Genomic DNA, 13,424 nt, shown 5'->3' with positions numbered 1-13,424 from the left:
CTAACTGTTCAATCGTATGATCATTGTCAATCGTGATTGGTCTTAGCCAGTTATTAGCTATTTTCGCTATGGAAAAGTTCCTATAATTTTAAGTGCGAGGGTAGGTCGAAAAGTTTTTGTAAGTGTAAGCTTAGCTGGTCACTACAAACTCAGTAAATGCTCAGCAGGCCCCAGAGCAGCCACAAAACAACATGGAATCCATGATGGTGACCATGCAACAAAGCATGATGGAACTCATGTCATTTATGAAAACGATCATGCAAACGCTCGTCCAGAATCAGAATATGGTGATACAGCTGCTCGTAGCACAACAGTCAAAATAATCTATGTCCAATCTACGTATATCCACGTGGAATGCCAATGGCGTCTCATGGCATAAACTTGAACTAACACAATTTCTAAACGAAAACCACATCGACGCCATGCTACTGGTTGAAACGCACCTCACAAGCAGATACAACTTTCATATAAGAGGTTATACCTTCTACCGCACAGATCATGCAGATGGTAAAGCCCACGGCGGGACCGGCATCCTTATCAGAGAACGCATCAAACACCACTTCCACCAAAGGTTTGCAACAAATTACCTGCAAGCTACGTCCATTAAAGTGCAGTCAGGTAACGGCAACCTTTGCATTGCTGCTGTCTACTGCCCACCTCGCTTTACAATCTCTGAAGGTCAATTCATGGATTTTTACAACTCACTTGGAGATCGATTTATAGCTGCAGGAGATCACAACGCCAAGCATACGCATTGGGGATCCCGCCTCGTGACCCCCAAGGGAAGACAACTGTACAACGCTCTCATCAATGTGAGAAATAAGCTGGACTACGTTTCCCCTGGTAGCCCCACATATTGGCCAGCAGACCCCAGAAAGATACCCGATCTAATTGACTTCGCGGTGACAAAAAACATCCCACGAAATTTAATAAACGCCAAGGCCCTTCCAGACCTTCCTTCAGATCACTCGCCGCTGTTGATAACCCTCCTTCAAAGCCCAGAAACTACGGATCGCCCCTATAGGCTGACGTCGCACAGAACCAATTGGATGAAATACAAAAAGTATGTGAGTTCCCACATTGAGCTAGCCCCCCAGCTCAATACTGAAACCGACATCGACTCCTCCACCTCCGCACTGGAAGAGGTACTTGTGACTGCAGCCAGAATCTCAACACCACAACAGACGGATGTGCAAAAAATCAAATTCAAAACGAACCAGCAAATTGAACAGCTTATCCAAGAAAAGAGGCGTCTGCGACGGGTGTAGCAAACCAATAGATCGCCATGCTCAAAGCAACGTCTAAATGAAGCCACACGCAAACTAAGCCGGGCCCTGAAGCAAGATGCCGAAAAAGCACAATTAAGATATATTGAAAAACTCTCGCCAACCAGCACAAAGCATCCCTTATGGAGAGCTCACCCAAATTTAAGCTCACCGGCTGAAACCATCACCCCGATAAGAAAGTCATCTGGTTGCTGGGCCCGCAGCGACAAAGACAGAGCCGAAACTTTTGCCTCACATCTCCAGGGCGTTTTCCAGCCGAACCCTGCTGCAAATCCATTTGATCTACCGCAAATCCACACTGAAACGGAATCTACTCCAGCATCATTTCGTCCGAACGAGATAACGAAGGTCATCAGGGAACTGAAGCCGAAAAAGGCTCCCGGCGTTGACCTAATAACTCAAAAAATGATAATTGAACTTCCAAATTGTGCTATTGAGGTCATCTGTAAAATCTTCAATGGGATCATAAGTCTCGGCCATTACCCAACAAAATGGAAAAAATCTATAATTATAATGATACCGAAGACCGGAAAAGACCACACGATTCCGTCATCTTACCGACCAATAAGTCTACTATCATGCTTGTCCAAGTTATTTGAAAAAATGCCTACTAAAGCGCATAATCCCTTATCTGGGAGCTCACAACATTATCCCAGTTCATCAATTTGGCTTCAGAGAAAAACATGGAACTATCGAGCAAGTAAACAGAATAACATCAGAAATTCGCACAGCCTTCGAGCATCGAGAATATTGCAGCGCGATATTTCTCGACGTTTCTCAAGCATTCGACCGAGTCTGGCTCAACGGCCTCATGCACAAAATAAAAACACTCTTGCCGGTATACACACACAAATTACTTGAGTCGTATCTCTACAACAGAGTCTTCGCAGTGAGGTGCAACGCAACAACATGCGGCACCTATTCAATCGAAGCTGGAGTCCCACAAGGAAGTGCACTTGGGCCTACCCTATTTGTTCTATACACAGCGGATGTACCCACAAGCGACCAGCTAACATTATCCACTTTCGCTGATGACACTGCGATCCTCAGCCGTTCCAGATGCCCAGTCCGTGCAACAGCCCAGCTCGCCAACCACCTCAAGGTAGTCGAGAAGTGGCTATCTGATTGGCGTATTAAAATAAATGAACAAAAGTGTAAGCACATAACGTTCACCCTCAACAGACAAACATGCCCCCCGCTCTACCTGAACAGCACACTGATCCCCGAAGTCAACGTGGTAACGTACCTGGGCGTCCACCTGGACAGACGCCTAAGATGGCGAAGACATATTGAATGCAAGAAACTTCATCTAAAACTAAAAGCCAGCAGCCTCCACTGGCTCATAAACTCCCGATCGCCCCTGGACTACAAGGTCCTGCTCTACAACTCCACACTAAAGCCATCCACAGGGATCTCGGCATTCCTGCAGTTAAGAACGAAATAGAAAAACAAAAAGCGTCCTACAAGGAAAAACTCTCCACCCATCCAAATCCTTTAGCAAGGGACTTGATACGAGTTTCCAGAAGAAGCCGCCTACTACGTAACGACCATCCAACCCAGCCATAATTATTCAGGGCCATTTACTCTGTACCAGTCTCATGACTGCTAGTTAGGTAGTATTGTAAGATTTGATACACTTATTGTTAGTCTCATAAATGAGAAGATTCAATAAATAAAAGCAAAGCCTGAAAAAAAAAAAAAAGGGTAAATTTGTAAACAAAAAGTTCACAACTCAGCTAATAATGCCTGTATCCACTTCAGAATTTGTATTTATAACAGTTTTTACACGGCTAATACATTTGCATACTCAATTGTAAATTTGAAAACAAAAAGTTCACATCTCAGCTAATAATGCATGTATCCACTTTAGAATTTGTATTTATAATAGTTTTTACACGTCTAATACATTTGCATACTAAATTGTAAATTTGTAAACAAAAAGTTCACATCTCAGCTAATAATGAAATTTGTAAACAAAAAGTTCACAACTCAGCTAATAATGCATGTATCCACTTAGGAATGTGTATAGTTTTTACACGGCTAATACATTTGCATACTCAATTGTGAATTTGTAAACAAAAAGTTCACAACTCCGCTAATAATGCATGTATCCACGGCAGAATTTGTATTTATATTAGTTTTTACAAGGCTAATACATTTGCATACTCAATTGTAAATTTGTAAACAAAAAGTTCACAGCTCAGCTAATAATGAAATTTGTAAACAAAAAGTTCACAACTCAGGTAATAATGCATGTATCCATGGCAGAATTTGTACTTATATTAGTTTTTACAAGGCTAATACATTTGCATACTCAATTGTAAATTTGTAAACAAAAAGTTCACAACTCAGCTAATAATGCCTGTATCCACTTCAGAATTTGTATTTATATTAGTTTTTACAATGCATACTCAATTGTAAATTTGTAAACAAAAAGTTCACAACTCAGCTAATAATGCCTGTATCCACTTCAGAATTTGTATTTATATTAGTTTTTACAAGGCTAATACATTTGCATACTCAATTGTAAATTTGTAAACAAAAAGTTCACAACTCAGCTAATAATGCCTGTATCCACTTCAGAATTTAGTATTTATATTAGTTTTTACATGGCTAATACATTTGCATACTCAATTGTAAATTTGTAAACAAAAAGTTCACAACACCGCTAATAATGAATGTATCCACGGCAGAATTTGTATTTATATTAGTTTTTACAAGGCTAATACATTTGCATACTCAATTGTAAATTTGTAAACAAAAAGTTCACAACTCAGCTAATAATGCCTGTATCCACTTCAGAATTTGTATTTATATTAGTTTTTACATGGCTAATACATTTGCATACTCAATTGTAAATTTGTAAACAAAAAGTTCACAACTCCGCTAATAATGCATGTATCCACGGCAGAATTTGTATTTATATTCGTTTTTACACGGCTAATACATTTGCATACTCAATTGTAAATTTGTAAACAAAAAGTTCACAGCTCAGCTAATAATGCCTGTATCGACTTCCGAATTTGTATTTATATTAGTTTTTACACGGCATACTCAATTGTAAATTTGTAAACAAAAAGTTCACAGCGCAGCTAATAATGCCTGTATCCACTTCAGAATTTGTATTTATATTAGTTTTTACAAGGCTAATACATTTGCATACTCAATTGTAAATTTGTAAACAAAAAGTTCACAACTCACCTAATAATGCCTGTATCCACTTCAGAGTTTGTATTTATATTAGTTTTTACAAGGCTAATACATTTGCATACTCAATTGTAAATTTGTTCATTTCGCATTCGACCTTCATCGAGTGCAGACGTGCTTACGGACGACCGCTACGCGGGGTTTATTCTCGAAGTGTTTTTTCATGGTGAAAAAGTAAATTCGGAACTCTAAACTACGTACTGTCAGCTAGGCCAAGCCCTACAGTGCGTATGACATACGGACACTAGTGCGTGAGACGTGTTTTTGAGCTGCAAAGTTCATTTATATTGTGCCACGCGTAACAAGCTCAAAATAATGAGCGGCGATCAAAAGAATGAGCGTAGAACCTCTGTAAACCAAAGAAACGGTGTTTTCTCTTATTTCTCAACTCGCGATATCGAAGCAGAAAAAACGTCTACCAAGCCCAACCCGGCTCTACTGACCGCCGACGGCACGAGAGCGCGCCCTTGCTCTCCCGCCCTACTTATTCCAGCTCCTACATCTTGGAGCTCCCAATGCCAAACCCCACCACCAGCGGCTTCGATGGAAGACGCACCAACAACAAGCAGAGCTGCAATTTCTGCAAACGCATCAAAAGCAACAGCAACAACTAAACCAACGACCAATATTGCGAAATCGGTGCTGGTGAGAATAATGAAGCAGAGCTGGAGCAGGAGACTCAAAAACAGCCAAAGCCCCCACCTATATATATAAGGGAGAAAAGTTCAAACGCCCTGGTCAACAAAATTGTTGCGGTGGTCGGGGACGGAAACTTTCATGTTGTTCCGATTATTAAAGGGAACATCTGCGAAACCAAAGTTCAAACCAAAACAGAAGAACACTTTCGAGCTGTGTCTAATTACCTGCAGGAAGCAAAAAAGAGCTTTTACACCTACCAACTAAAAAGCAGCAAGGGGCTGCAAGTAGTGCTGAAAGGAATTGAACCAGATGTCGCCCCCTCCGAGATACTAGAAGCCCTGAAAGGCAAGGGTTTCTTTGCCAAGAATGTTAGCAACATTATCAACAAAAACAAAAAGCCGCAACCTCTTTTCAAAGTCGAACTTGAGCCAGACAGTAAAGCCCTAAAGAAGAATGAAGTTCACCCGATCTAAAAGTTGCAGTTCCTACTGCATCGAAGAATCACCGTGGAAGAAACGCAACGGTCCTGTGCAATGCACGAATTGCCAGGAGTATGGTCATACAAGGACATACTGCACCCTTCGGTCAGTCTGCGTAGTCTGTGGAGACTTCCACAACTCCGCACACTGCCCTGCGAACAAAGAAGACCCCAACACGAAAAAATGTGGAAACTGCGGAGGAAACCATACAGCTAACTACAGAGGCTGTGAGGTCTACAAGGAGCTGAAGAGTCGCATGCGAAGAGCGACAGCTACACGCCAACAAAATACACAAAATGTGTATTTTAATTCAAAAACTACTCCAGATGTATTTTTTGCCAAAGCAGCCAGATCTTCTTTTGGTCTGCTAAATGCCCCCACGGGCATCTCCTACGCCGAAGCTCTACGGACAGGTATGCAAAATCCACTCCCCTCAAACTCAGTAAATGCTCAGCAGGCCCCAGAGCAGCCACAAAACAACATGGAATCCATGATGGTGACCATGCAACAAAGCATGATGGAACTCATGTCATTTATGAAAACGACCATGCAAACGCTCGTCCAGAATCAGAATATGGTGATACAGCTGCTCGTAGCACAACAGTCAAAATAATCAATGTCCAATCTACGTATATCCACGTGGAATGCCAATGGCGTCTCACGGCATAAACTTGAACTAACACAATTTCTAAACGAAAACCACATCGACGCCATGCTACTGGTTGAAACGCACCTCACAAGCAGATACAACTTTCATATAAGAGGTTATACCTTCTACCGCACAGATCATCCAGATGGTAAAGCCCACGGCGGGACCGGCATCCTTATCAGAGAACGCATCAAACACCACTTCCACCAAAGGTTTGCAACAAATTACCTGCAAGCTACGTCCATTAAAGTGCAGTCAGGTAACGGCAACCTTTGCATTGCTGCTGTCTACTGCCCACCTCGCTTTACAATCTCTGAAGGTCAATTCATGGATTTTTACAACTCACTTGGAGATCGATTTATAGCTGCAGGAGATTACAACGCCAAGCATACGCATTGGGGATCCCGCCTCGTGACCCCCAAGGGAAGACAACTGTACAACGCTCTCATCAATGTGAGAAATAAGCTGGACTACGTTTCCCCTGGTAGCCCCACATATTGGCCAGCAGACCCCAGAAAGATACCCGATCTAATTGACTTCGCGGTGACAAAAAACATCCCACGAAATTTAATAAACGCCAAGGCCCTTCCAGACCTTTCTTCAGATCACTCGCCGCTGTTGATAACCCTCCTTCAAAGCCCAGAAACTACGGATCGCCCCTATAGGCTGACGTCGCACAGAACCAATTGGATGAAATACAAAAAGTATGTGAGTTCCCCAGCTCAATACTGAAACCGACATCGACTCCTCCACCTCCGCACTGGAAGAGGTACTTGTGACTGCAGCCAGAATCTGTAATGGACCCATATAAAAACTTTTTAGTATTTTTTTTTTAAATTAAAATGATACGCGCCTAAAAATAGTAGCGATAATTAGTATCGACCTCTTATCTGGCAACGTCTTAAAAATGACAGTTGAAACCACCAGCTGGTGAATACCGAAGTGCAAATCGGTGAAGGGTTCTTCGGGTCTCCAGCTTCTGGCTTCGATCTTTTCTATTGGAGTCGTCAAGCTGAGAAGTTGGTCCCGAACCCAGCAGGGAAAATATACAAGAGAGCATATGCACATGTGCTCCGGACCCTAATCCCACTGCTATTTCGGCATCGGTTGAAAAAGGCCATCAACAAACGCCAATCTACCGGCTGCCAAAGATTGCCGTGTCGGCAAGGTAAATATTTTTTATAAAAAAAATGTCCAAGCCGATCGACATATAATAATATTTTCGTTGCACGTGTAGGTCACGCTTATTTTCTTCGACTACACGGCGAGAAATCGCTAGGTCGATTGAGCAGAAAAAAATACAAGAAAAGGAAGCACTGGGTAAATATTTCTAAAAAATTCCTGGGCTCGTTTGCACAACATTAATTATTTAATTCCTGTAGCTAAACGAGGCAGCAGAGCAGATTGGTTACGCTATTCCGCTCTGGCCAAAAAAGGCGGCTGGAGCAGCTATCTCTGCTGGGAAAATTCATATGGAGTTCGCAACAGCTTGGAGCAGAGAAAAACCCACAAAAAGTGACCCAAAAATAAACGTGAAAAAACAGTGCAGATTAAAAAAAAAAGAAATTTAAAAATTAAAAACCCTTAAAATCTAGTGACAAATTAAAAGTTAACGAAGACGAGGAAATGGGTTAAAACAACTCATAAAATACACGACTAGTTAAAATGTAAAATCTTCAAAACCCGACCTCAAAGCGAAAAAAAAAAACATGCAGAATAGTGTAAATACATATATATATATAAATATAAATATATAAATCTTATTTTTTTTATTAAATACCAATAGAGTTAAACCCTCTCGAAACATCATCATTATTGCCAAATTATGAAATGAATTATGTAACGGCGCCTGTAGCGTCTGCAAAGTGAAATATTCATTAAAAAAAATTCGTTTGAGAAACGAACCGAGTTTGTCTCGATTTGTGCTTACCCGATTGGCTAGACCAGAATTTGTTTAGTATTTTATCTCAGATTTAAACCAATTTCAATTAATATTTGAATTTGAGATCCTGAAGTTGGCGTTACCAGATCTGACATGGATCAGTGTGGCCATATCGAGTAGGTATCGATATTAAGCTTAGAAGCGTTACCAGATCAGAAATAGATCGGTGTAGCCATATCGATCAAGTATCGATGGCAAGCTTAAAAGCGTTGCCAGATTGTTGTCCTTTGACCAGGCTGTCAAGTTCATTTCCTGCGGCCATTCTTTTTCATTGAACCGGCAGCAGAAGTGGACGTGCGTCTCTCTACTCGAGAAAATTAAGTTAAAAAGCCTGTAAAGTGCGAAATATTAAATCGCGAAGTGGCATCCGGTTAGATAAAGTGGTGAACAAGTGCCACAAGTGATTTTTATAAAGTGAGTAAGCTTGCGTCTGTATTTTGGTTATATTTAACCTCGAATTTTCTGCAGATCGCAAACTTAGCTTTTTGCCGGCGCTGCCGAGACCCAGACGGGGCTCCTCGCCGCCGTTGCTGGCGCCTAGTCGGCACAGTAATCATCATCAGTGGAGAACCGAGCAGGAAACTCCCAGGATTACTATATTTGGGGCACAGGTACGCCATAGCCGCCGCCAGTGCGACACGGTCTTAATCAAATCACATTTACAGATCGTGCCCCACGTAATGAACTCATAACGAGTTAAGGAATTGTCAACTCGGGACGCAGTAATCTCGTAACGAGTTAAGGAGCTTTAAAAGGAGCTAAAGAGGGTTCAGGAACAAGCATCGAGAACTTCTGCTGAACTCCAGAGCGTCCTAAGGAGCACCCCTCTCGGGTGGCCTCCTAGGAGGGGCTTACGAGCCGTAAGGATGTCTAATTAGCATGGCTGCGCTGCTAAACTTCGAGGGAGAGTAATCCTGCAGCGCATCGTTGCCTGATCGAGCAACGCATCTCTACCAGGAGCCGTTTAGGGGATTTCTCTGTGTTTTCATGGTTCCTGTAGCGAAACTTTGACCTGCGAGTCATGTCTGATTTAACCTCACATCCATATTTTTGTGCCTTTGCCGTGGTCGATCAGACTTAACCTCCCTTCAATATTTTTGTCTTTTGGCATGGCCTAACGAACTTAGCCAAACTACTTTTTCTCGCTTTTGTGGCAGCCGATCTGATCTATACGAATTAAAACAATTTAAGTATGCTGCGAAGCAGAGTTATTTTTGAGAGACAAATGCGAATCAAATGTCAACAAATCGAATACAATTCTGGAATACTGTGAAGAAAGTGCCCAGAGGCAAAACATACTTTGAATTAATGTGTGAATTTTGAATTAATTTAAATTCTTCGAATTAATTTAGTTTAACTATCTATAAAGTTTCTTAAATCGAGAAAAGTTAAAGTTAGAGTAGCGATGAATTAAGGCCAGTTCTAAATGGCATCGAAAAGTTATAGAGTTGAAGGAAGCAAGGGTCTGTCGAATTTCTTTTTCAGTGAACCACGCCGGAGATCGATCTTCTTCGTTGGAATTATCCTGAGTGATTTACATAACCAATGGTATTGTGTTCTTTCGACAAATTGAATGAGAGAAGTGACCTTAACTTAATGCTTTCCTTAAATTGAAATTGAAATGAATTATCTTTTGCAACTTTTCGAAATCAGTGCGGAGCTTAGCTTACATTTTTCTCTAAAACAATTACGTTAACTAATAGAAATAAAATCTAGATTACGGAATCTATTATAATTGATCTCGATTAAAAATGAAGCTTAGTTTTGAAACAAGTAAATGAATTTCAGCAATAATATTAGTTTTAAAACTTAATTACAGTTAGTTAAAGTGAATCTAAATATAGCTGCGAATTTAGTATAATTTTGTTCATTTAAAAAAAAAAATGATTACCTCTTTAGATCAGCTACACTTAGAGAAATTTCGATTAAGTTTTATTTAGGGTCAATGTTACCACATCTATTGTTCCTTTAGCTATATCTACTATTATCTTACAATGTTCCTAGATTATTCTAGCTATAAGAATATTAGAAAAGACGATTAAAATCATGAATACCTAAAACTAAAACTTTTTGAACTCTGCTGATGAATCCGTGAGAGTAGGGTATCCGAAGGGGTCACCGGAGTTATGCCTCCAAAGGAAGGTGATCATAGGTTGGGTGGGCATACCGCGAGCACAACAACAGCCGTGTTCTCGCAAAATTAGCTTTCTCAATCCTTTACTTTCTTTCTTCAAATCTCTAGTCTTCCTCTCTTTCCTTCCTTCTGAATTTATTTGTTTTCTATTCCGGTTTAGTTCTAGTTCCTTTTATTTTGTCGCAAGCACGCTCAATTCTCGATTCTTTTAATAATAAAGCGCAGAGGTCTGGGTCAAGCAAGACCACCACCCCCAAAGCCGACGAGCTAGAGCCGGATACTATAGCGTGCCCCCGCAGCTCAGATCCTCAGTAACCCGTCAGACTTTCTAACGTTACACGCTACAGTTATAATTTTATTATTAATAAGAAAACAAGTGGCGCCCAACGTGGGGCCTCAGTGAGTACAGTAATACCTCATTGAGACTCACAGATAGATAAATTCAAAAATCTTTTCTATACTTTCAAATTTTCAACTTTAATTTTCTTCTCAAAATTTTTTTCGTTCATTTGTTAATTGATTAGGAAAACAAGGAATGAGAACTTTGGGTTTTCTTCTTGGCCACGATTAAATTTTAACGATAAAGATTTTCCTCATTACGCAAAGGTGAGAAAGAATTGGGTGGAGGAAAATACAGATGAATCGAACCTTGGTTGATCTTCTGGCCCTGTCCAAATTTTTCAAATCGTTGCGTAAACAAGACTCTGGAATTTAAATTTTTTTTGTAAGATTCAATCGCTTTGGAATATAGAGTTTCTGTCATATAGACGTACTCTATCCACGAAGGACTAACAGTAAGATTTCAATTTCATTTCTCCTCAGAGGAGTTAGATTTTGTTAGAGTTATAACAGGAATACAAAGGTTTTGTTTGCGAATAAGCCGTTGTCCGTTTGATATTTTTGCAAATTTTGACATCCTCTCTGTTGGTTCTATTTTTTTAAAGATGCGAACCACACCACTCTGTTTCTTCAAATTCTATATTTTCCGAGAAAGTTCACTAATAAAATCGGTACCCTACGACACGGGGACATCAAGCATTGAGTTCAAATTTCTAAAAGATTTTGTTATATATATATTTTTTTTGGTATTATTATTTGCTATTATCTTATTTCGTTGTTGGTTTGAGTTATTGTATCTTGATTATCGCTATTTGAAATCTCTTATCTCTTATCTCTATCGTTACCTTATCTTAAAATGGGAGTAGATCACTCTCCAGACAAGGGCTCTCAGGGAGTAACCAAGCCCGTCTGTCCGTTGTGTAAACTTGAGATCAAGTCTGCAACTGACATTTTTAAAACGTCATGTAAACATGAGTTCCACAAGAAGTGTATAGAACTACACTTTAAGAGAAGCGATTTCTGTCCCGTTTGCGAAACCAATTGTAGACCAGTAACAGAAAATAAAGGGTTACAAACACGATCTCAATCTAGAAGTCGTCAAACAGAGGTTTTCGAAACTAGAAATCCATCAGAGGATATGCCTAGTACGTCAGTTAGGTTAGATAACCAAATTAATAACGTTAATGCTATTACTTTACTTGCCATGGAGCGTAGATTTCTCACGATTTTATCGAAGAAAATGGCCGAATTAGTGAAAGCTACCGTGGTTGAAAGCGTTAAAAGTATTATTGCAACACCTACTAATTCTGCTGCTAATGGTGACGAAAGGTCAACTACGCCTACACCGTTAGTAGAAGCCATCCAACCACAAACTAGCGGTGGTGAACAAATACCTAATGTAAATAGGTTTATGACTAACACTGGATCGCCAGTTTCTCATAGAAGTTCTTCGTCTGATCTCATAAATAGACCCGACAAAGTAGTTCACATCCTGAACGGATGGAAAATCAAATATTCAGGATCAGGTGTAACTATAGATAATTTTATCTACAGAGTAGAAGCCCTCACGCACCAAACGTTAGAAGGAAACTTCCCAGTTCTCTGTAGGCATGTTAGCGTTCTCTTTGAGGGTAAAGCCAACGAGTTTTATTGGCGCTACCACAAATCAGTTTCCGAAGTTCATTGGGACAGGCTATGTTCCGCATTACGGTGTCAATTTCGTCAAAGAAGAGACGATGTAGACATAGAAGAGTTAATACGAAACAGAAAACAAAAGCCTAATGAGACCTTCGACAGTTTTTATGACAGTGTAAACGTTTTAATCGATCAATTGGAGACACCATGGTCCTCCCGAAAACTTGCACGTGTTCTTAAGAACAATTTAAGACCTGAAATAAGGCACGAACTACTGAACGTAGATATTGGAAATGTTCCCGAATTGAGAGAAATATGTCGTCGACGCGAAGCTTTTCTTGACGATGTCAAACATTCGCACGGTTACACTAAAGTAACTCCTTTTCGACGAGAAGTCTCGGAGTTAAGTTCGAAAGTAGATTCTCAAGTTGAATTCGAATCCGATAACGATTTAGAAGTTGACGCATTTTCCTTGGTGTGTTGGAATTGCCGCAAAGAGGGGCATAGATACCAAGATTGTCTGTCTGAAAAGCGTGTATTTTGCTACGGCTGTGGAGCAGCTAACACTTATAAACCGAATTGTGTTAAGTGTACAAAAAACTCGCAATTCGGCATTACGAAGTTGCAACACAAAGTGAAGACTTCGAATGCCGCACGTCATCAGTCAACAATGACCGATTAAAGGTTGTTGCAGATTTAGAAGCAACTCCATCTAAAAACACTTGACGTTCCAATTAACAATGGCAGTTTACTGCATTGTAAAATCAAAGATATATCTGAAACAAAAATACCTTGCTTTTACCTTGAATCATGTACTCAGAAATCAACATCTCGAAGTTCTAGGAGAATCAGAACGTTTTGGCAGAATGTCAAAAACTGCACTCTCGGATTGAAATATATATGTGGTATTCCTACTGGAACTAGAGATCTTCGTCCATTTTTGCCTGTTCGGGTACTCGATCGTACTGTTTATGGGTTACTCGATTCCGGTGCTTCCATTAGTTGTTTCGGCGGTGAATTAGCTAAAGAGATAATTTCTACAGAAAAAGCGTATAAGTCTCTAAATATTAGTGCTACCACGGCAGATGGAAGTCCACAACGTATTGTAGGCAGA

Source organism: Drosophila kikkawai, unplaced genomic scaffold (genome assembly GCF_030179895.1).
Source record: "Drosophila kikkawai strain 14028-0561.14 unplaced genomic scaffold, DkikHiC1v2 scaffold_59, whole genome shotgun sequence".
Classification (NCBI taxonomy): Eukaryota; Metazoa; Arthropoda; class Insecta; order Diptera; family Drosophilidae; genus Drosophila; species Drosophila kikkawai.
This window is presented reverse-complemented; position numbering follows the sequence as displayed.